This window comes from Tachypleus tridentatus, chromosome 2 (assembly GCF_004210375.1).
Source record: "Tachypleus tridentatus isolate NWPU-2018 chromosome 2, ASM421037v1, whole genome shotgun sequence".
Classification (NCBI taxonomy): domain Eukaryota; kingdom Metazoa; phylum Arthropoda; class Merostomata; order Xiphosura; family Limulidae; genus Tachypleus; species Tachypleus tridentatus.
In genome coordinates, this window is record NC_134826.1 from 154,959,681 (window position 1) to 154,984,263 (window position 24,583).

The following is a 24,583-nucleotide window of genomic DNA, read 5'->3' on the forward strand; positions in this document are numbered from 1 at the left end:
TGTGAACATCCTAAATGTTCTTTGTGAGAAATTCAAGACATGGAAAAACAAGATGATGAAATTAAACATGGCAGAGGCTCAATTGTGGTTTGGAGCTGTTTATTTGTGTACTTTAAGAACCAATAAAAACTGAAGAAACTGTGATAGTGCTACAACACCAATACCTTCCATGTCTCTCCACTTCATTGGCCAGAAGACTGAATCTTAGTAACACAGTGACCCAAAACATACTCCTTGAATCAGTAAAATTAAATGTGTCATGAAGTACCTGAAGTCCTTCTAGTTAGAGAAATAAAACAACTCCCTAATGTTGAAGGTAGTACAGTTACAGATAAAATTCTGGAGAACTTTGTGACATTTATCCCTAAATGTTGTGAGACAATCATAATATTTAGATGAGGACCAATGAAATAGTACTAAAATTATTTTAGAAACTTCAACTTTTTTGTTGCAAGGATAGATAAATAAAAATAAAATAACAGAAAATCTATTTTATCTACTTACTGAAATGAAGCATAAAACATGAGTGAACTTACACTTCTGACCACTACTGTAGTTCCTGTGTTATATGCAATTTCAACATTACTGGTTGTTCATTTTACACTTTCATTCATTAAAGTACTGAGGGTTATTTAAACATAATGGTGAAAATTTAGTTGCATAAGGAAAGTAAATTATGAATTTCAAATAGATGTGTCAACCAGAAATAAAGTCAAAGAGTTACAGTTTTGTTAAAGAAAAAATGTAAAAAATTGTTTAACACCAAATCACAATTTAAAGTAATAGAACATAAAATAATTTAAAGCTACTTATTACAATAACAGTATGATATATAACTATATGAAAAGAGGCATATATAAGGTCAGTCATCACCAGGATGACAGGAATTCTTGAACAATCTTTGTGAACATGTTAAATTATAAACATAAATTTTAGAATTGTGACTTTTTGTCTTACATTCATATGTATAACTTCCTATTTTGCAGAATGATTTAAACATATACAGCCAAATGTGCTTTATGGATATACTCATGACATGAAACTATAATGTGAAAATAATTTTAATACAAAGAAAGTGTAATATTTACTATGATGATAATTATATATACTTTTCTAAAAGTAGAATACGATAAAGAAAGTTTGGATGAAGAGTTTAAAGTAATCATTGATAAACTTTACAAATTGAATCCACATCTGAAACATGTGTTAACTTCACAGTTTAATATGGGTTGAGTTAGATACAAATGAAAGATAAAAACGTGAGTCACACGTGAGTTTGAAATCACAAGAGTGTCAGAATGGATCAGTAATGAAGAACTGACATACTGACCACTGATTCACTGAGCACATACGATACAGATATATCAGCTAGAGCAGCAATACAAGAGAGTACCTTTACCAATAAATGGCTGACATTCACAGTAGTTTGCTTTGTTTTGAATTTCAAGCAAAGCTACTGGAGGGCTATCTGTGCAACCTGTCCCTAATTTAGCAGTGTAAGACTAGAAGGAAGGCAGCTAGCAATCACCATCTACTGCTAACTCTTGGACTACTCTTTTACCAATAAATGGTGGGATTGACCGTCACTACTGTAATGTCCCAACAGGTTGAAAGAGCAAGCATGTTTGGTGTAATGGGGATTCGAACCCGCGACCCTCGGATTACAAGTCGTGTGCCTTAACCAGCTGGCCATGCCAAACCCATTCACCCTAGAGAATCTGTTGTAAATAACATAACACTGAATGTCACACACTGCAAGGTTTTCTAATGTGTTTTCTTTACATATACAAACCCTACCCTTCTTTATCGATAAATTAACAGCTAAACGTTTCTTTACAGAACTTCTAAATACATGATTATCAGTCAGTACCTGTTTTAACTTCCATCTTATCTACATTGAAAAGTTGCTACAATTTTTATTCTTTTTCTTTGTACATGTATTATGTCGAATGATCATTATGAAAAGTTTTAGACACTATTATTTGATATTGTAATGCACTAGCTTTGCATTTATTGTAATCAATTATTTTAATGGTTCTGGGTTTGACTATGTATTAGGATTGATATTAACTTTGATCAGATCAAGTAATCTATTGAAATATTAACAGGTGAATATCTACCGGTTTCACTGTGCCAATGCAAGCCCTAACACGTAACCAGTACATCATGTTTTTGTTTTGATAACTGCATCTTAAAAGTCAGCTTGAAAAGAAACCTAAATCAAATGGAAGGAAACATTATATGACGTACAAGTTTCTTTTCTATTTTACATTTAAGACAGAGAAACATTTATTATTCATTAAAATCTTCATATTGTTTCATACATACAGGTTTAACAACAAACTTTTCTATTTACTCATTGTTATAGGTTACTCAACTGAGTACTTTTTCTAGTTTCAACTAGGAGGTAGGTTTCGTGATACCTGGAGGATATACGATTTTTTTCTGGGAGAATGACCAATGATACATCTTGCACTATTGTATATAGTTACACAATATCAATAAGATTTCCTCGAGAACTCCCAACACAACATAACAGATCTCACTTTATCAGGATAGATATCCATGTCATTTTGCACTATGTACATTCAATTGTGTTTCAAAGAAAAATGTCTTTTAATTTTCTTAAGTTTTCAAACTTAAATCTGAGTAATTCCAGACATTTCTTTCACTTTCATATTATGAATTATTTTTGTTACCAGTTTCAACAAATAACCCATGAATATAGATATCTACTTCACATACCCTGTAAATATCACATATTTAATATCATAACACTTGTGTTACTAACAATATTCCAGACAAATTCTGATGTATAAACAGAGTACGTTTTCGAAAAACTAGACGATCAAAGTAATACAAACTCAAAACAAGAGAGAAGTATACAAGTACTCGATATTAAAAGTGTAACATAATGAAAATAAATTCTTGAAACATTCCATATTCAGTTAATGAGACTGGTGTATACCAAACCAGTAACATATCTGCTCACAATGTGAAACTCATTCTTGGAACATTCCATATTCAGTTAATGAGACTGGTGTATACCAAACCAGTAACATATCTGCTCACAATGTGAAACTCATTCTTGAAACATTCCATATTCAGTTAATGAGACTGGTGTATACCAAACCAGTAACATATCTGCTCACAATGTGAAACTCATTCTTGAAACATTCCATATTCAGTTAATGAGAGTGGTGTATACCAAACCAGTAACATATCTGCTCACAATGTGAAACTCATAAAATCAAGAGCACTAGAAATATACTGTCTTATAGTTGGATGAAAACATTTTCTCGACATCACTGATTTTTAAACCCCGTTATTTTTAACCACACCACATAGTTACATAAGAAGATAACTATTATTACACGAACAAGGGTTATAATATTTCCCGAGTGTTATGTGTTACAAGTGCAGCTAAGTTTTAATCCCTCTAGAATGGAGACAGCAATATCTTATGAAATGGTTATACTTAGCACTAAAAATTCTTTTTACCTGTGCAGCAAATGGTAGGAAACAACACCCTGAAATTGGAAACAAAAATACTTTATTCAACGTAATACTAATACATTCACAACACGTTACCACAAAAAACATTCAAGGAAATAAAAATTTAAGTTTTACAATATATCCAAGGAACTTCTGGTTAAAAGCAGATTTGATACAACTTATTAGATTTAAAAAATACTGATGAAACTACAATGTAGTTTGGACCATTAGCTTGACCTGACACAAACTGCTAGCTATAAATACCATACTTAAAACCAATTCACCCTAAAACAGAATTAATACTCCCCAGATATGTCAGTAAAATTCTCATTGTATTAACAGAAGCAGAAACTCCCCCTCATTGTAAACATCAAAGTTGAACAAACTGAAACAGACCTTACGGAGTGGCAACTGAAATACTTGTTACACAGTTCAGACTTAATAAATACCATCTAGGTTACGTTATTTAAAAGCACCTTATTTAAATACATGTGGAAGCCAGAGATTTTGTTTCTCAAAAATATTAACAAAGACAAAGCATTCTTACTAGTTCTCTTCCCTCTCTTTGGCAAACAAGTTTGGTACAAGTTAAAAAAGGGAATGTTATTAGCAACTTCAAGTGCAATGTAATGTACTAGTAACTATACGGTCTGGGAATGGCCAGTCATTCTATACTTAAATTATAAATTTTTCAATTTCCTTTGCAATGTTTTTAAATTAAGTTTATTACATGAGCAACTGTTTATTCAACATAAACTAAAAACAATTATCAAAACGTTTTTTAATAATTTTTTATCTAAAGTAAAAACAAACAAACAAACAAACATGGATGCCATAAAAGGAGTTTCTCTAAAATATAAAATGTATATTCAAGTTGTTTCCTTGCGAGATAAAATGAAAGGAAATCTCAAATATAAATAGAGAACATTATGTGCATAATAGAAATTAACTGGAATAAATTATTACTAAAAAAAAAAAGTTTTCAAAAATTAGTAGACTTAAAACAAACTTGTTTGACCATAAACCTCTTTCCCCCAGAAGAACAAAAGTATTTCTGTCAGTTGTTTCAACATGTAAATAATTAATTACAAAATTATCATTATAAAAAAAAAAGAGAATTTTAATAAAACATAAGTAAATGGAATTACATCGAACAAAACTACTAAAACCAAATTAACCATTTTTACAGTTTAAATGTTCATACAAATTTGGTGTAAGTGTATTGCAAAATAACTAAAAAAGCTAGAATCTCATCAAATACAAGATACACTTGTTTCAAACCAATAAAGATATACTAACAGGTAATTAAAAATATATAGTTTAATTTAAGATTGCTTTTCTTCAGTTTTTCAATAAAAAAACTTTTGTAACATAATAAATAACTCAACTGTTTACTACCCTAGAATTGAGCACTATCTTGGTATGCTCAGAATAATCACACATTTTTAAACAAATAAGTTCAACAAACAGATCACTACAGGTTATCCACAAGATCTTAATAAACACTTGTATTCCTCAACACCGCAAGTCCTTCCAACTTCAGCATCAGTTACAATTTAAATAGCTTCCTCCAAAGAGCTGTATTACTAACACCTTAATACTGCTCAACCAGCAACATATGACATGAATAATTAAGTATTTTTCAAAGGCAGTTTTAGAATCATAATTTAAATTGACTATCCTATGATGTCTAAGAGAGTTTTGGTATTTCAATAACAAGGTTCTAAGCAAGGCTACACCAAAAATGTTTATTATTATTGCTATTAAATAATATCTTTCAGGTTAAATGTACCAAATTGTTTAACAATTTATAAAAAATTCAAACAATTTTAGTGAACTAAAATACTGAAGTTTCATCCAAGTTTCACACCTGATGGGAACATGAGAAAATGTGCATCACAAACGTTGTTCCAACTTGACTTAACAAGCAGAGGTTTATTCACACAAATGTTAAGTAACTTTTCAATGGCCATAATACAGAAGACAAATTAATTACCCATTCAAAAGATTGTCCTTATTTGAATTTAATATTCTACTTATTAAATATACCCTGCAAAAAGGTAAATGTTGAGCCTGCAAGTTTAACAACGTTTAAATTTTTAATCTTAAATTATTCAAGAAAAATATACACTAATATACAGAGAATCCGAGTGACAAGAATAGAGAAAGAAAACTTATAAAAATAGTTTTTCTCCCTAGAAAATTATTAATTCATGTGAAACACTTCACGCTGTAAAGAGCTGTTTGTGTGGTTGAAAAAACACAAGTCCTGATCAAGGTTTTAAGAATGACAAGAAGACAGAAAGGAATGTGACTAGAACACTCTGGATGAATGATTTTTAATATCTGGAATCAGGAATTAATTTAAATAGAAAAACTATTGCAACAATGCAGTATTTGGAACAGAATAAATAAGATAAAACATAAGATATTTCAACATTTATAATTAACAGAATTGGCACAAATTTGAAATCATTAACACTATAGTTTCACATGGCTCAAAAAAAAAAAAAAATTCATGACTCCTACATTGACATATTCACTTTAGCTGCACTTGAGTGTTCCTAGACATTAAAAACAAGTTTTTAACATGTGGCCCCACCAATCAAGATCACAGCCTCTTGTAAGCAAACTTAGTAATTTCATGATTTAAATGGTTAGTTTACAATAAATAATATAAAACTGTAAGGAAATTAACAAATGATATTAATGACTCTTAGACTTGACACAAGAATATACTGGGAGCAGTCTTCGTGTGCAAGTTGTTGACTAGGGACATCAGAAACAGAAAAAAAACAAAAAACAGGACCATGAGAATATTAGGGTTCAACAACTGGATATCCAAATATTTAAATGCAACAACTAAATTTTATACAATTGTGAATATAGTTCTTTCAAAAATATAATCTGTGATCAAAAAGCTGTAGGTTTATCTTCAGTGGGGAAAATATTTAAAGAGGAAGTACTTTATTTACAGAAAACACCTACTGGTAGCAAAGAGAAATATCACTGTGTGAAAATCAAGTTAAACTTTCCAACCAATATTGTGGAGAATAGGTAGCTTCCATTACATCGCAATTCCTTGTGTTTGAAAGAAACGATAAACATAGAGCCGATAGTCCTTGCTTGCTAATACAACAGAACCATTGTCTATAACAGCAACATCAAAACATTGGGCATGTTTCACCTTGCTTTCCAAAGCACTGACCAACTGCCCATCTTGAGTAAATATTGTAATATTAAAATTATTGTGATTATCTGCTACCAGAATTTCTCCAAGAGGACTAATGCATACACCAATCGGGTAGTTCGTTATTCCTTCTCCTCCAATCTGCCACAAGAACATTCCTTCATAATTGAACACTTTCACACAGTGAGCTCTGTTATCACTGATGAATATTTCTTGTTTGTCGTTCACGATGACTCCGTTAGGAAACTCCAGGTGCTTCGAACATCCAAACTTGTGATGAACGTTGCCCAAAAGATCAAACACGATAACACGCATCACCTTACATTCCACCACAATAATACGACCTTTATTGTCAACAGTCACACCTCTTGGATGTTGGAGGATATTGGCTCCAAACTTGCGGACAAACTGTCCATACTGGTTGTATATCTGGATCTGATGTGTTGGGCTTCTCTCAGTAACAATAATATCTCCAGAAACCTTTACAACAGCAACTCTGTTAGGATACAGCAATTGGCCATCTCTTTTCCCACATTCTCCAAACTGGAACTTGAACCGACCTTCCTTGTCAAAGATCTGGATCCTGTGGTTATTGGTGTCAGCTACTATGATATCACTCTGAGCATTCACAGTTACACCACTTGGTTCTGTAAACTGACCCTCCATTACTCCAAACTCCCCAAACTTGCAATAATAGATCATCTTCTGACGCTTTACCTGAGACTTTAGAGGAAAAATATTCGAGCTGAACAACTTAGGTGACAAGTCAAACAGAGCATCACTTGAAACAGGGAAAGGTTCTGAGCCATTTTGAAACATGTCATTAGGGGCACTTGACCACTTCTCATAAGAAGTTAAATCTCCCACATTAGTTAGAAAAGGACCAAAAGTGTTAGTCAATCTAGACTGTTTTGAAATTCCATTTGAATTAAACATATGACCATTCTGATGAGATCGCTCTGATCCAATTACACCATTTGACCTTGCAGTTGGTTGTAGTTTGACCTCTACAGGCAATTCTGAATTTTGTCGAAGATATCCAAATGTGTTTCGAACTCCAATTTTAATATTTTCGTAATTAGACACAAACTTAAGATCTAGCATATTTAATTCCACAGATGGGCTGAATCCAAGAAGTTTTTGAAATTTTGAGGTCAACAACTGCTTAAACATAAGTATTTCAGTATTACTTGAAAGTTTTATCATTTTTTCCACAAACTCACACATTTCATGGGTTTTGTTAATGTTCTCTTGGATCTTTTGACCAAGAAGTGAAAGATAAACTATTTTTGAATTAAAGGCATCATCAAGGTCTTTCAGAATCTCTTTTCTCTTTCTTGTAGGACTGAGCAGTAAAACTGGTGGGTGTCTTTGATTTCATTCTGTGCTTTTTCATACTGGATTTGGTAGTTACTGGAAGAATGTTCTATAGTTTTCAAAACATTCTGCATGTCTGTCTTTTTCAATCTGGAATTTTCAATCAAAGAACCTACAAATTCTACCTGCTTATGTCCAACTTCTGCCAGATGGTCAAAGTTGTGTAGGCCTTTTGGATGTTCAGTTATCACACAGTCTTTGCAGATCAGGACATTACAGGTCTGGCAAAAGAACTCCAAGATTTCATACTTGTGGTGTGAACAAAAGATAGGTTTCTCCAAATTAATATTATCTTTACTACTCTGTAACTCTCCCAACGTGATAACCCGATGCCCCTCAAAGCAGTGCATGAACTGGTGAGCCATCACACAGTTGGAGCATAAAAAGTTGGCACAATCAAAACAGCGAGCAACTGCATTATTTTCTTTAGTTCTGCAGCCAGTACAGGAAAGCGAAGTTGCTTCCATTGCATTGACCTCCAAAATATTGCTAACAGCATAATCCGAGAGAAGTCCAGACACACCCTGGGCTGTCAATAAGCACTCTTCTTGACAATGTGGGCATTTGATCATATCTGAAGATTCTTGGATCTTCTCAAGACAAGGCTGACAGAATGTGTGAAGACATGGTAAAACTTTGGGGATGGTGTACACTTCCTGACAGAGGGGACACTTGGTAAGAGGGCTGTCTTCCCAGCCGTTGTCAGCACTGGCTGACGTGGTGCTAAAACCTGTTGATTCTGGTGAAGAAAGTGTAGGAGATGCCATTCTGTTGTCAGAATCTCTGATAGAGGAACAAACACCTGTAATAAAAAGGTAACAATAACATTGCACATACATCTTAAAATAAATACTTCCAGTATCACTAACATAGTGGTTTAGCACCATTTTGAAAACACAATTTGTGTGTGCAGTCTGTTGTGTTTTTACAGAGAATAGCAATACTAATGGTCACTTCCTTATTCCATAACACAAACTTATCTAAACTACATAGTAGCAATGTTAGAAGTTTTAGTCATTGCATTTTCCCATATTGAATATTAAAACATTGAAACAATCAAAAATTTGATATTCACTACTAATATTTCAGTTATACAGCTAAATCAAGATACCCTAACAAACACATAACAGAACAATTAAATCACTATTCTGTTATCAAAAAAGTGCAGACAAACAACAAGTCAGTGTTGACAAAAGTAAAAATCCCCACACCCACAAAACAATATAGTTATAGATGTATACCAGAACCAGCTGCTTAATGTGACCACTGGGAAAAGTATACTTTCACTCAAAGTTTGTAACATTGGTTGAATTATCAGACAAACAGTAATTCTGTTATCTAATAGTCTTACTTTATTGCAATTCTTACTTGCAAAAAACTATGTTAAGTATCCTTACCAAAAACATTATACAATATGTACTACATGCAAGACAAACCTCCAGATGACTAGGTACCTTGAGCCAAAAAAATCTAGTCAGTTTATCTACAAGTGAGCTAGAAATGAACACAGTACATACAATAATAAAAGCTGGTATATATTTTTTCTTATTCAAATTGCTTCTCTGAAATACCACCAGGCAGTCCCACCATATCTGTCCTCAAGTGTCATCAGGCCCCACCCCAAACAGCTTCCCTCAAATTATACAGAAACTAATAAACAACTTTTGCACAAGTTACATTACACACACACTATTCTATACATGTATTACAAATATACAACTACATATTTTGATTTTACTGGCACATTACATAGAAGATCATTATTTTAATTTGTAATAAACCACATGAAAAAATGTAATACAATGTTGATTTCATGGAGGAGAGAGTAGAAACTTGTCACACCTAAACATTGCGACTGCCAACAACATTTGAACAACACTATAGCTGTATAAAAAGCTCAACTAAACACTTAAGACCACATATAACGATTCATAATAATATAAACGCTTGTACAAATCATAAAACCTACACAAAGAACTGGGCACTTCATATAGTAGCTTATAAAGCATGCATAAACCAAACACTGACAAAACTATTACTTACAAGTGACTGTGCTAATGAAATCCATACTGATCTCAAAATTCTATATTTTTTCAATAGTGACACAAGTGTCACGACTAAAATCGTTGTTGCTTGATGTTCCCTACTTACCTTTTGGTCTGCGCCTCTCAACAATAGATATATCTTCTATACTTGAACGACACTTAATCTCACTAAGTCACGTTGTAACCATAAGTTTTCCCGTTGCGTTTCGTCTGTTTTCATTAGAAATTACTGATGATAACTACCCGGTAACAAGCGATAAAATGAACGTTAGCTATTCGTTCGATATAGATTTACCGTGTATACAGCAGTGAACAAATGGGACACAAACGGTTAGTCACCTTGACGCATCGTGGGCTCTGCTCGTGTGTCATCGCACGAAGAATTAACGACCAATGTAAGCTAGTGCCATACACAAGCTAAGGTTGTGCTTAAATTTGTTTTTGGACGGCAAAAATCTTACCTTTTAAAACCTCTGTTTCGTTGAACTAAGCTTAACGTGTAATAATTTCTGGCTGCTGTTCAAACTAAGTTATCCATGAGGAAAAATCAGTGAACGGCTTATCTTCGATAACATTTGATAAGGAAACTATCATACGTATTGCAGCCGACAAAGAAATACCACTATCAACGGAGAACAAAATTCGCATTACCTTGCACCCTAGTTTTCTGTTCCTGCTAGCATTGCATCGAATCAAAGCTTATGTCCCCGCGAATGTTACTGTAACCGCGATACAGAACTGAGATCCCCCCCCCTTTCGATTGATATATTTGACTACGCTCCAGGTCTCAAGTTAATTTATTTTTATCCTGCCCAAAATAATTTCGTTTTGAGAGCAGACTCGTGCAGATCCTATCAAGTAATAAAACTAAATCGGGTATACACGGCGCACAAAAAAAGAAATAACAAAAATATATATCAGATTAATTTACCCTAATCCAACTTAAAGAATTTATGTGCCACGGCTATTGTGGATTCCCTCTTGTTTTTAATCGTGGCAGGTTGCTTTATAACGTTGAATCTACTAGAATTCGGCATCTACTTCAAACCATGCCCGTGAAGAAAAATAAAGGTCCTTTTCCTATCTCTATCATAAAAAATGTTTGTTTTGATTCAAAGATGCTTAACTGGGTTTCCAAGTTTAAATATGTAGGAAAGTGGAACCTCGATTTTAATTATTTTAAGTGCGTAAAATTAAGTGCGACTATGCGGGTAAATATATATATAAAATCAGCAGAAACACCATGCTAGAGGTAGGTGGCTGTTTGTACTAGTAAGTACTTCACTGAAAAAAAATAACAGAGAAGTGTTCGGACTGTGCTATTTAGTAATATACAACTCTCTGCATCAAAATGATTCAATATACAGAACTGAAATTGTCGTATATTAAACGTGGTCAAATTTATAGAAAAAAACCTTTTGTTAATAACCCGTATTTCTCAATGTTTTATGTATTTTACCGTATGAACGTGTTAGACTGACGTGTATATTATTTTGTACAGCATATTGAAATGTACTGAATCCCCGATAAACATATCAAACGAGAATGACATTTCTTGAAAGCTAACATGGAGTACCGTTATACAAGAAAAGTGTCAGCTTTACTTTTTTATTCGATTTTCTCTTAACCTTTGAGAAATTGTAACAGAACTTTCTGCCACTTTTCATCAGAAAGTTCTATGAAAATACTCGTGCAGTAGTGAAAGATAGTACGGTAGTTCTAATGGTCTAATTCAATCACGTCAACTCTTCTAGCCTGACTGAAGTTTTCCTTTTGTTGTTTGTTTTATTAAGTATCTTCTAGCCTAACTAAGTATGCTTTAACTTCTGCAGTTGTCTCTTAAATCACTTTTCCCTAACTGAATATTATATACTTCAAGTTCTGTTCAATGAACATGTTATTGCGTTATACTAGTTTTGGGGCCTAACCAAATCTAGTAAGTCACTTCTAACTTAACTGGCTCTGACGATTTTATAAAGTCAAGTGTAACCTTACTGAATCCACTTTTCTTCGTGTTGGTCTCGCTTTTCTTAAGTTACTTTGGCCTAATTGATTGTTTTAATATCTGTTTTTAAATTCATGTTATACAACAGATTTGCACGTCAACGTCATTTAACAGAATATGTGAACAAACTGTGAATGTATAAGTTAGTATTCAAGAGATAATATTCTAGTTCAAACAAACCGTAAACACTTAAATGTCTAAAGAATCACCATGCTCACAGGCGGAAAGTAAAGCCTGTGGGAAAAATAAAAAAGCAATCCAAATTTATGAAGAAAGTTTGAGAAACTAGATAATTTATAGTTAACTGTGTATACATCTGATAGAGTAAACTTTGTACACTTTTAAAGAAAATATCTTACATTATATTCACACAGCTAACTTTACAATAATAAACGTCTCATGTTACTCAATGTTTGTGGCATATTATACCTTCAGCTATAAACAATCGTGACAAATTAATGACTATATTACATTGAAACCTGTATTTTAAAAAGAATATATCTCAAGAAATAATTTACAGCTAGTTACTTTACAGGTGATCTTTAAACTACAGCATTGTTTATATTATACAATTGGGGCAAACAATTCACGTTTTGAAAGTGTGTTAAAATGAAATCAATGGTAAGCCACATAGACAACCAAACAAAATCTTCAGTTATTCCATTAAAAACTCAATGTATTAGAAATAAGGATTGTAATACTACACACTGGCATCCAGTCTGGACAGTGTGAAGTTATAAGGCAATGACTTAATATATGATCAGTATCTACAGGTTTGTAGAAAATTCTGGAAAGTGACATAGCTACATATCGTGTAATTACATATCAGAAACATTACTACGCGCTGCTGTTACTTTCACATTAACATTACATAGTTGTAAAAAAAAAAAAAAATTATTTGTACGAAAGAAGCAAAACTATTTTATGAAAGTTTCAGTTAAACACAATGAGAAGATGTGTTAATTGTCCAGTATGGGTGTTTGTTTGTTGATTGTTTGTGTTTTGAATTTCACAAAACCCACACAAGGGCTATCCGCACTAACCATCCTTGACTTAGCAGTGTAAGACTAGAGGGAAGGCAGTTAGTCATCACCACCTGCCAACTCTTGGGGTACTCTTACTAACAACCAGTGGGATTGATGGTAACATTATAATGCCCTCATAACTGAAAAGATGAGCATGTTTGGTTGGATGAGGATTTGAACCTGTAACCCTCAGATTGTGAATCGAATGCCCTAACCACCTGATCATGCGGAACCATCTTCATTGTAAATATATTTAACATATTACGGTTATTGATTCAGGTTGTCCACTGATTCTTGTAGCAGGTAATCAGTACTTTGTAAGCTGTTTATGTATACAAGATAGGCAACAAAATTATTTTATAAAGTCCATTGTAATTTCCAGTCATAACAGAAATGTCTGTGATGATAATTCTCAAGAACACTAGAGATATGCTATCTATCTTATCTCTCAGATGGGATAAATCTAATGCTCTAGAGAGCTGCCACCAAAGACAAGTTTTATTACTGTAATTATGGAAATTGTAACACACTGATTATAGCCATAATTTTAATGTACATCTTACAGTAATTTTATTACTGCTTTACAGTCTTGATTTTAATTACATAAAGCAATAATAAAATTACTATAAGATAGACATTAAAATTATGACTATAATCAGTCTTACCAGTTCCTAATTGTTTTATTTCCAGAAATAAGTAGAACAATTACAGTTATCTCAGGCTTACAACCATGACCTATGTTAGGTAATCCCCTCCATTACCACAAATTATTAGTAAAATCAATTATGACATTTAATAAATATTATGATTTTTGCTAATAGGGTTATTTTGACCCATCAATAATAAATGACCTGTCTAACATTACTAGAAAACCTGCACTTTTTTTACAAGTAGAAAATATCCAGTTTTCTGACTTATCCTATTTGTTTATAGAACAAGATGTCTACTGTGAGAATTACTTAAGATGTACACACTTTAAACACGACACCCACAGCTTTGAGTGTCAGCTTGTGTTACACCCTATACCAAACTCACTCACAGCGTCAGGTATAATACCTGCAATATTTAGTGATGTCAAGAAAACCCACTTGTAGAGAAATATATATGTAAAAACGGCTCGTTTGGGTTGAGAAAATATATTACGTAGAGGAGCGACCAATGTTTCGACCTTCGGTCATCATCAGGTTTTTACATATATATACCTGCAATATTTCTTTAACTCTCAGCATGTGTTAGAGGATGAAATAGTTCAAAAGGTTCTGGAGTAATTCAGGTTTAGAAAGTTTTAGGGGAATTTCGGACCATTGAAAAGGAAAGTGCAGAAGAAGGGAAGAAAACAAGAGGCTAAGTAGGAAAAAAAACAAAAACATACTGACCAGTAGGTTTATTACTGCATTTTTTAATTTTGCGCAAAGCTACTCTAGGGCAATCTGTGCAACAAGTAGATTTCAGAAACTATATACTGACCAATAGGTTTTGTTGACACATATGTTCCACTATGATAAAAGCTAGAGAAGGATTTAGAAGACTTAATAGACACTACGAGAAACAAATAATATTTTATACAAGTATTTAGTCATATGTACGTTGTACCCTATACAGTATTGTTGTAGCAGTTCCTGTTGTTTTGTTAACTCTTTGATTAAACAATAAAGCAGCAGTTATTTATTCCACTAGCTCACAAGGCAATAGACCTAACTGTTAACTATAACTAAATAGCCACTTATTTCTTAAATTTTCTCTCGTATCTATGGCACAAGGTCAAAGCTGGCTGTTATCCCACTAATTAATTAAACTGAACAAAGTTTATGCTTATTGAATACTGTTGGGTGTTCCTTAGAGATTTTTGGCTGCTGATCATGAAAATCACATCCAAATTTGCCCATCATGTACGGTTTCATCGAAATTTTCAGCTTTGTCATGTTTTTTCTTATATTTGTGTCCAAAAATTTTTGTTTCTGTAAGAGACCTATGAACAATATTTTATGCAGTCTGGACATGCCCAGACATGAAATCAGGCCAGGTTGGAAGCTGTTCTGTGGAAGTATGCAGCCCAGGCATGCCTGGGCAGGCTGGAACCAGCTTGACACTGTCTCAGCAGGCTATAAAGTGACTTACATACACAGGCGCTGCTCATTAGATTAACATAGACCTTATAGAGTGTGCATATTGTTTCAGAATACAGCATTGCCTCTGTAGCACTGTACCAAGTAAGTTAGATGTTATAGACGTTTCACAGGATGATTGGTGTTGGTCAATATGTATTGTCAATGTCGTAACAGCTGTGATACATTCTGCTATATTTGTGGTGAGTATACACTTGTTCATCAGAGATGCTCAATGATTGCTCTTGTGAAGAAAGCATATTATCTGTACTTTGGCTGTAAAATTGGTGATCAAGACCAGGAATAGGTGCCTCACATTTGTTGTGCAACATGTGCTGTCTGTCCGAGCTTGGCTCAGAGACACTCGAAAGACAATGCCGTTTGCTGTCCCGATGATATGGCAAGAACAGAAAGACCACGTGACAGACTGTTTCTTCTGTTTGACTAATGTATCTGGTTTCTCTGCCAAAACCAAGAAGTCAATTGAATACCCTAATCTGCCTTCAGCAATGAGACCCGTGCCACATGATGACAGTCTTCCGATTCCGAAACCACTAGAGGAATGGACCTTAGACGAACCAGATCAAGAAACTACAATGCAGGGAACTGGCAGTGACATTGATCTGGATTTTGAACAGTGCTCCTCAGGCAATCCACATCTCATAACACAGTCAGAATTAAACGATCTGGTTAGGGATTTAGGTCTGTCAAAAGCCAAATTGCTGGGTTCGAGACTGCAGGAATGGTGTTTGCTGTCACCAGGTATGAAAATTTCTGTTTTTTGAAGCCACCAAGATGATATAACCAAATTCTTTGCACAAGTTGACCGGTTCTGTTTCTGTGTTGACATCGAAGGATTGTTCTCTGCTTTGGGTTGTGACCATGACCTACAAGAGTGGCGTCTCTTTATTGATTTATCAATGTTAAGCCTCAAAGTTGTTCTGTTACACAATGACAACGTTCACCCTTCAATACCTGTTGGCTCTGCAGCACACATGAAAGAAACCTACGAGAACATGGAAATGTTGCTGAAGCACATCCAATACAGCAAGTACAACTGGAATATCTGGAGATCTGAAAGTTGTTGCTCTGTTACTGGGACTGCAACTCAGCTATACAAGGTACTGTTGTTTCATCTGTGAATGGGATAGTCGTACCAAAGAGTCACATTATTCTAAACAGAGCTAGTCACTCCGTAAAGAGTTAGTTATAGGACAGAAAAATGTGGAGCATGAAGCAATTTTGACCGGTCAAAGATTTTTTGCCTCCTCTTCACATAAAATTGGGACTTATGATGAATTTCGTGAAAGCAATGAACAAAGAAAGAGAAGGTTTTCGTTATTTAAAACAGATGTTCCCTAGAATAACTGAGGCCAAAATCAAAGAGGGCATTTTTGTTAGCCCTCATACAAAACAAAGAAGTGCAACATGTCACTCAAGATTCATTTCCTCTGCTCACACTTAGACTTCTTCCCCGCAAATCTCGGTGCTGTCAGTGACAAACATGGTGAAAGGTTTCACCAGGACACTGCTACAATGGAAAAACAATATCAGGGCAACTGGAATCCATCAATGCTTGCCGACTACTGTTGGACACTGCAACGTGGTGCACCGGAAAAATCAGGAGCAAAACACTTAATAGCGTATTAGAAACATAAACACAATTAAATAGGTTATTGCCAGTAAACAGTTAATTGTCTATTTCTCAGAGTTCCTACGTGATGAAGCAAAAGCAAAACTATATTTGTGCATACCCACCAGGTACCTGTCAAACTTTTCAGGAAGCAAAACTTTTTAAAAAAGATTGTTGTGCAGTATTATCAGCAGTAGTAGACTCACCAATTTACCAAATAATTAATTCTTTATTCAACGTACAAAATTTGTTATCAGTATGTTATGCCTCAACTCTCTAGAAAACAACACAAAATTTCAACATCAAAATAAAAGTAATTTGTCTAACCTTAAATACCTTGGTCCACTAAACTAACTTTCAAAAACAACTTAGCTTTCCAACTTCACATGTGCTTTTTACCTGCATGTCTTCAATGACCCCTAAGAATTGTATTTTTACTCGACAGACCTTCCTACCTCATCATCAGGTTTTCAGCTGCCTTTTCACTTCAGAGATAGCACTATATGTTTCCACCTACCTTTAGGAACTCCCAAATCTTAAGACTTGATATCAAAGTGTATTTCAAGAGAGTCACTTTTTTGAACTTAAAATAAGAGCAGAGGATGGTTAAACTGCCAAAACCCACAAGTCAGTGGTCTTCAAACTATTTAGTCTGACTAATTGAACTTTTAAACAGAAAACACTTTTCTGATGAACAGTTTGAACCTACTGCTTGTAACATTTACCTAGGTATTACCAACTACTTGGACTGTTGCTGTTTATAATAATTTTCTACTTAGCAGTTAAAAACAGTTTTACATTAATATTACAGATACCATGGACACAATGTCAACTAATTTTGGTTTACTTAATGTTCTGTATATCTCATTAGAACTAACATGATACTGGAGAATGACCAAAGTTTATTGGTTTGTTTTTTCATAAACAAGTTTTCCTATGCTTAGATATATCATCCTTTTGTTCAATATTACAACCTGAGAAAAAAATTCCTTTAAAATTAATGTTTCACAAACACTTGATCACTCCCAAAAATATTTAAAGAACAATATGACAAACCACGTGATGGATGGACACTTCACAGATACAATGAAATTAAACTTTGTATCCACAGAAGATCTCAGAAAAATTTCTTAAGATTTAAAGTATAGCCACAACACTACTAGATTTTACACAAGGTTTCGAAGATAATCATCCAAGGAACATGAAATTATCCCTCCTGCAAGAAGAAATCTTCATTTTAATGGATTTACTTACAATAGGTAAGCATATCTTTATATTCTGTTTGACTACTATAGGTGGTACACTTTCACAACAATTTAAACAACCTTTGAGCCACAAAAATACTCATTAGTATAATAGTGGATGAATAACATCTGTGGTACACACAGTAGTTTTCTTACCACATAACAGATAATTATCTTTGGTAAAGCATGTAATGGAGGGCAACCAGAAATAACACACTGGAAATACGTGCAGTGGAGGATACCCAACCAGAATAACGTCCTGGCTACTGATACACTTACAGTGACACTTTGTTCATGGATGTAGTTCTGATCAACAAAAATGCTACCTTGGTTACTGATGCAGGTATTGAAAACCAGTGTGGTATCTAAGCTAAGCAAATAGTGAGGGCAAACGTTTAGTAATTAAAAAGATATTGCAATAGTTTTATCACTGAAATATAGAATAGCTAGAGATGGTATGATAAAAATTAAATTTGAAAATGTTTAGTTGGTAATGGCAACTTGAATTCTCAAGATATGTGTAAAGTTGAGAAATATACATTACCACATTTATTCACAAACAAATTCTTAGAACTTTAGTTTGGAATCTAATAAATGTACTATATATATGTTCCATTTTCTTAAGAGTTCTGTTGGATGAGTATAGCAAAGTATCAATCTACTTTTATATTCATACCCTTACCAACATGAAAATATTAAAGTTGGCTAACTTAACTTCAAGTTCTGTTAAACTGTTATAGACATCTGAGAAAGTGACAGTTGGTTCTTCAAAATGTCTTTTTGGAAAGGAACACCAAACAAGACAGATAGTATGCTCTTGTTCAACACCGCAGTAGAGAAGCTACTAAATGTAATCCAATTCCTTCTTTAACTTTTCATTCAAAAATAATTTATAAAACCAATGCATGAACAATGTTTCTTATAACTTACCTTTCTACAGTTTTAGCCACAACACTCAATGTGACAACGTGACAAATTAATAAACAGGCATTACCCACATCAAAGACCTAATAATTAAATAAAATTGTGAATACGCAAAACACTCACTACCCATTTTACTTTTACTTTCACAAAGAGCCCATACAAATATTACAAAAAATGTGTCGACGGGAATAACAAAACAAGGATTATTTATTATATATACATACTTAGTACAAACGTTTATTTCATACCAACCATTTCTACATGTATTAATTCATCAACTGTGTAGAACTATCTATTCTATAGTGGAAAGTATTACAAGACACCGTAGTTTCAAACTCCAGTCAGCTGGGAACAAAGAAATATCAACTGTCAAGTTAAAGCGAAGTCCGTTATCACAACTGTTACCTAGCGCACTGCAACGACTCGACAGTCAAAATAAGATATTTAAGACAAACAATGTCAATGATGGTATGACAAGTACTTTAGCATATTAAATTACTTCTAAAATAATTATATTTATAACATAGCTACATTTTGCGCTTACTAAATATAAAAATGAATCTACTTACACGTGAAAACTTTCTAAAGTGTGAGACTCAAACGGAAGACATATTTGCTTGTTTTGCCATCTCAGCGATGTTTGTTAGCCTCGTTTTCGTGTCACCTTTACTTATTAAACAAGTATGCGTCATGCGGATGTGCACAGAACCGAAATGGAGGTCAAAAGACCTGTCGTTAACCTTTTCAAAATTATGTAAGGTAACTGACGGCTTACTGTACTATAGGTTTAGTACCTTCGATACATTACACTCAGTTTATTGTCGAATTTTGCATGAGTGTTCATGTTACAGGAACAATATTTTGTCCAATAATAATACTAAAAATAACGCACTGGAGGATGACCTTGGACGCACACTGTTGCAGTATCGATATACATTCGTATCAAAACAAAAAGTGTTATTTCACATGACAAATTTCCTCGTGATTAAGATTTTGTTTTGCACAACTGACAGAATATTTTGTAGTTCTATAATTTACAACCGGCATGTTATATTTTCTCTGACTTGAACTTGCTGGGTGTATAAGGCAAAATTGAAAAATTAACTTACTGAAGTTTTTTTTATTAGAATATATTTTCTTACTCAAAATTTCGTTCACTCTCAAACTAAACTTTAATTGTGTTTAAAACTGAGTTTACAATGGTATATTTTTTTTACTCTGAACGCCCTCCAGTGGCTCGTCTGCAGATTTACAACATTAGAATCCGTGTGGGCAGAGAACGAATAGCCCACCGTGAAGTTTTTTTCTCAATAACAAATAAACAAACTAGTTTGAGATACACTTGTTCATACGTGTAAAGATAACTTCGCTCGCGTTAAGGATTGGAATTATTTTAAATTATTTTTGTATATTTTTCATCTAGCAAAGCAGAATACACCAACATTTGCTGTTACCAAATCGCTCTGTATTGTTCACGATTCCTTGCAAGATATAATTATCACGATATGAAATCTTTAGTTCTGGTCACAATATTCATGCTGTTAGTTTCGATAACAAACATTATCTTTATGAATATGAGCTAGAATGGCCTGGTGCTTAGAACACCTGAATCATACCCGACTAGACGTGGGTTTGAATCCCACTGAACATGATTATTCTTTCATCCGAGGTGGGGTAGAAAATGTTATGGTCAATTCCACTTTTTGTTGATAAAAAGAGTAGCCCAGATCTTGCAGTGGGTGGTGTTGATTACTTTATTTTCGTCGTTTGTTTTGAATTTCGCGCAAAGCTACACGAGGGCTATCTGCGTTAGCCATCCCTAATTTAGCAGTGTAAGACTAGATGGAAGGCAGCTAGTCATCACCACCCACCGCCAACTCTTGGGCTTCTCTTTTACCAACAAATAGCGAGATTGACCGTCACATTATAACGCCCCCACGGCTGAAAGGCCGAGCATGTTTGGTGCGAAGGGCATTCGAAAAAATAACTTAAAAGAATCTTACAGAAACTAACAAATCTTAGTGTGGCTTTCTGTCAATACATTATTTTTAATATAAAGATTCTTGGAAGACTCGGGTTATTTATAACCTTCACCTGGTATTAGAATATCCTGAAGCCATATATAATCTTTAATTTTGTCATTATTTTCTAGAACACTTTGAAGTCTCGGGTAATATTTAAGTTAGGTCCGGTTTTAGGATTTTCTGAAGCCTCCGATAATACTCAAGTTAGGCCTAATATTCGGATCCTTTGAGACATAGACCGTAGCCATAGATAGGATATCACTGGGGTCGAGACCTCGGTTAAAGTTTGAAACCAAAGGTAACGTACTATTTAATTTTACACCTCGTTCTATTATGTTTATTCTGTTACTGTCCATATACATCTGATTCTCGGGTAAATTTTCACCTAGATAGAGACATGGTCTCAGACCTCAAATAATCTATAACTTAGGACCAGTATTCTTTGACGATATAAGTCTTCTCTAAATTAAACCTATAACTGGAAATGCTTAATTTCTGTAGAGTATATTGGTGTATGGAACACATATTAATACTAGGAAAAAACCGCCTTATAACACCAAAATGTTTTTATTAATTAAACACACAACGTGTCGTTTTACAGCTTCTTCAAGAATCGCCACTAAAACCCAAAACGACAGTATAAATTTTCAAATGATTCCACCATTTAGGACAGATGACCTGAAATGTATATTCTTTTTTAATGATCTCAGCTGAGTAGCGAGATTATTTTATGTTAGTGATGTCATTTGCTTTATTGTCATCACTTAATTCGTAATGTCAACGGTAATCAGGACACTACGAACTAATCTACTGTTTATCAGGGAACTCCTGAGTAGGCCATCTAATATTATTTCAAGAGGGTAACCATTGGAGTATCTAGGTGTAGACACTAGTAACACGATAATCTAGCATGTTTAAGCTGTATTCTCCACGTCAAGACTCAGGGGTGTAATGTCTTGTATTTAAACCTATATAGAAACACGATAATCTAGCATGTTTAAGTTGTATTCTCAACGCTTTTAACCATAATATACTGAAAACAAAGGATCGCCTGCTGTTTCAAGACTGTCTCTTCATGCTCACCCTGAAAGAAAAACTTAAACACACTTTTTATTTTCCAGGAAATTATTGTCTTAATCCTCTTAAATCTCTACAATGTGCCGGCTTCCGCTGCTATTCCATTAAACGATCATCCTGGTAGAAATAAGACGGTCTTACGGAAGCCTAGCTGTTCTTATCTAACCCTAAAATTTGTATACTCGCATCTTCGTTAAGTAACACAATGAAATATAAGGTCTTTATTTTTATCTTGCCCCAGTGTCTGCAGACTTCTACCGCTAGAAACCAGGTTTCATAGTGGGCAGAGCATAGATAGCCCTTTTTGTGGCCTTCTATTTAACAATAACAACTTTATTCTGTAAATTCACCGATAATCTTATAAGCCTCTTTAAGGTAATTTATTTCGCTTTTCTCAATAAACCTTAGCCTATCTCTTTTATTTAGTCATCGTAGTAGATATCCTCTGAAGCCTTTCCAACAAGTCAAAATGCTTTATAGCACAGTATTCCACCCTAGGCCTAACCAGTGATTTGCATACAAAGACAATAACTTCTTTTCACTAGTATTCATTACTAGGACATCAGTTGCCCTAAACACAGCCCAACAATGGTGCCCCCCTCGGCCCCTCCAGTGCTTAAATGACAATATATTAAAACTCAATAAGTGCTGAAAGTGAAATAAAAGTTTAAAAATGTATAACCCTTCGGTTTTCTTCCAGGTCAGACCTCACAACTATTTCAAATAAAAACTTTTTTTGTATTTATTTAACACACTGAACATGGATCAAAATCAAGCAATGACTGAGGCCTTTTATTTAGAAATGATGAGGAAAATCACTTCTTTGATGAATGATAATTAAAACGAATTATTTTTACTGTATATTTGTTTTCACTCTGAGTTAAACAATTCTCACTTAGATGTTAACAAAAATGAAAAATTTACCCAAAACCCTTTTATTCAAAAAATTCTCACTTTGATGTCAACAATTTCTCACTTTGAACTTAAAACCCTGTAAGCAAATTATTTACTTATGCCTTAATATTTATTTAAATTTTAAAATGTTTTCTTCTATATTTTTGAATTGCAGTCTTTGATCAAGTCCTCAAAACTAATTTGGCGAAACTAATCTGCTTGTATATTCGGCAGAGACAAGGCATCCAGACTGTCTTGTCGCATAGTTGTTCTGTCGGGATTTTTAATATGCTTGAGTTGGGAAAATGAACGCTCAGCTGCGCAATTTGTGGCCATTAATTTTGAAAATATACGCAATGGAATACCTACGTTAGGAAATGCACACTCAATTTTGTCTGAAATTATTTTATAAAGTGCAGCATGACTGAATCTGGTTTTTACAGTTTTTGCTTCACTGAACTTATGACGCACGTATGAGTGAAACTGCTGAAGCTCGGTAGAGAGATTAGTGTCCAAGTCCTCTGGATAAGGAGCAATTAGCTTTTGGGAACATTAAGAGTACCTTTCAGCTTCAGCAGATGAAGTGACATCATTTTAGAAAAGAAAAATCTGTTTGTACACCTCTCCTCTTCTTCTCATCTGGGTTTCTAGTTTGTCAACAATTGTGTAGAAGGTTCTGATATGAAATTTATCTCTATCATTCAGATTTACTTCTTGTGCATCTCGGTCATTAAGTACCTTCTTTATTACACGTTTGTTAGTTTCAGCTGCACTGTAATCAACATCTAGTAGTATTTCCTTTGCAACTGTTTCAAATCTTTCTAAGCCATCCCTTAAAATGGAAATTGGTCAGCTAATAGCCTGTACAGATCTGCACGTGTATTTAAGTTCACATCCTCATTTTGCAGAACTTGACTTGTTTTATGAAAATTTTGCAAAATCTCATCCCACATGATCAAAAGAAAAACAAATTCTAGCCATTGCATCTTATCTGCAATATTGTCTGCTTCTCTTCTAGGGTCTCCCTTTTGTGACTGGTTTTCAACTAGACATTTTAAAGTTTCCAAAATCTTAAAGAGAGATTTCAAAATTGCTGTTGTTGCCATAGTATGTGCCTCCCATCTGGTATCAAAAAAGGATTTTAACAAACTTTCATTTCCAAGACCAGCTTTCAGAATTTTCCACCGGCTGGTTGAGGCTGAAAAAATGTATAGAGCAATTGCATTGTAGAGAAAAAATTAACTGCCACTTGACAGTACTCAACAGCACTTGGGTCTACCAGAATTAGTGAATGGGCTGCACAGGGCACATATAGGGCAAACTTATTTTCTTCTAAAATCTTTTGCTGCATCCCCTTATAACGCCCAGAGATGTCAGCAGCATTGTCGTAAGACTGGCCCCTACATTTTGAAAAATTAAATTTGCAAACTTCACGTAAGTACTGAAATACCTGGTTTGCCATTTTCCCACACGTATAGCTTTCCAGTTCCAGAAAGGTTAAAAAGTGTTCAATAGGTTGCACATCTTTTAAGTATCAAAGTACAA

General features: G+C 34.0%; 1 pseudogene across 1 annotated transcript; it reads right to left on the reverse strand.

Moving 5' to 3' along the window:
• Positions 1-3,536: 3,536 nt before the first annotated feature.
• On the reverse strand, positions 3,537-19,948 carry LOC143245415 (protein brain tumor pseudogene; annotated as a pseudogene). The gene is made up of 2 exons (XR_013025623.1): positions 19,613-19,948; positions 3,537-8,864 (listed from the first exon to the last, which is right to left on the reverse strand). The product of XR_013025623.1 is annotated as a protein brain tumor pseudogene (transcript).
• Positions 19,949-24,583: the final 4,635 nt, after the last annotated feature.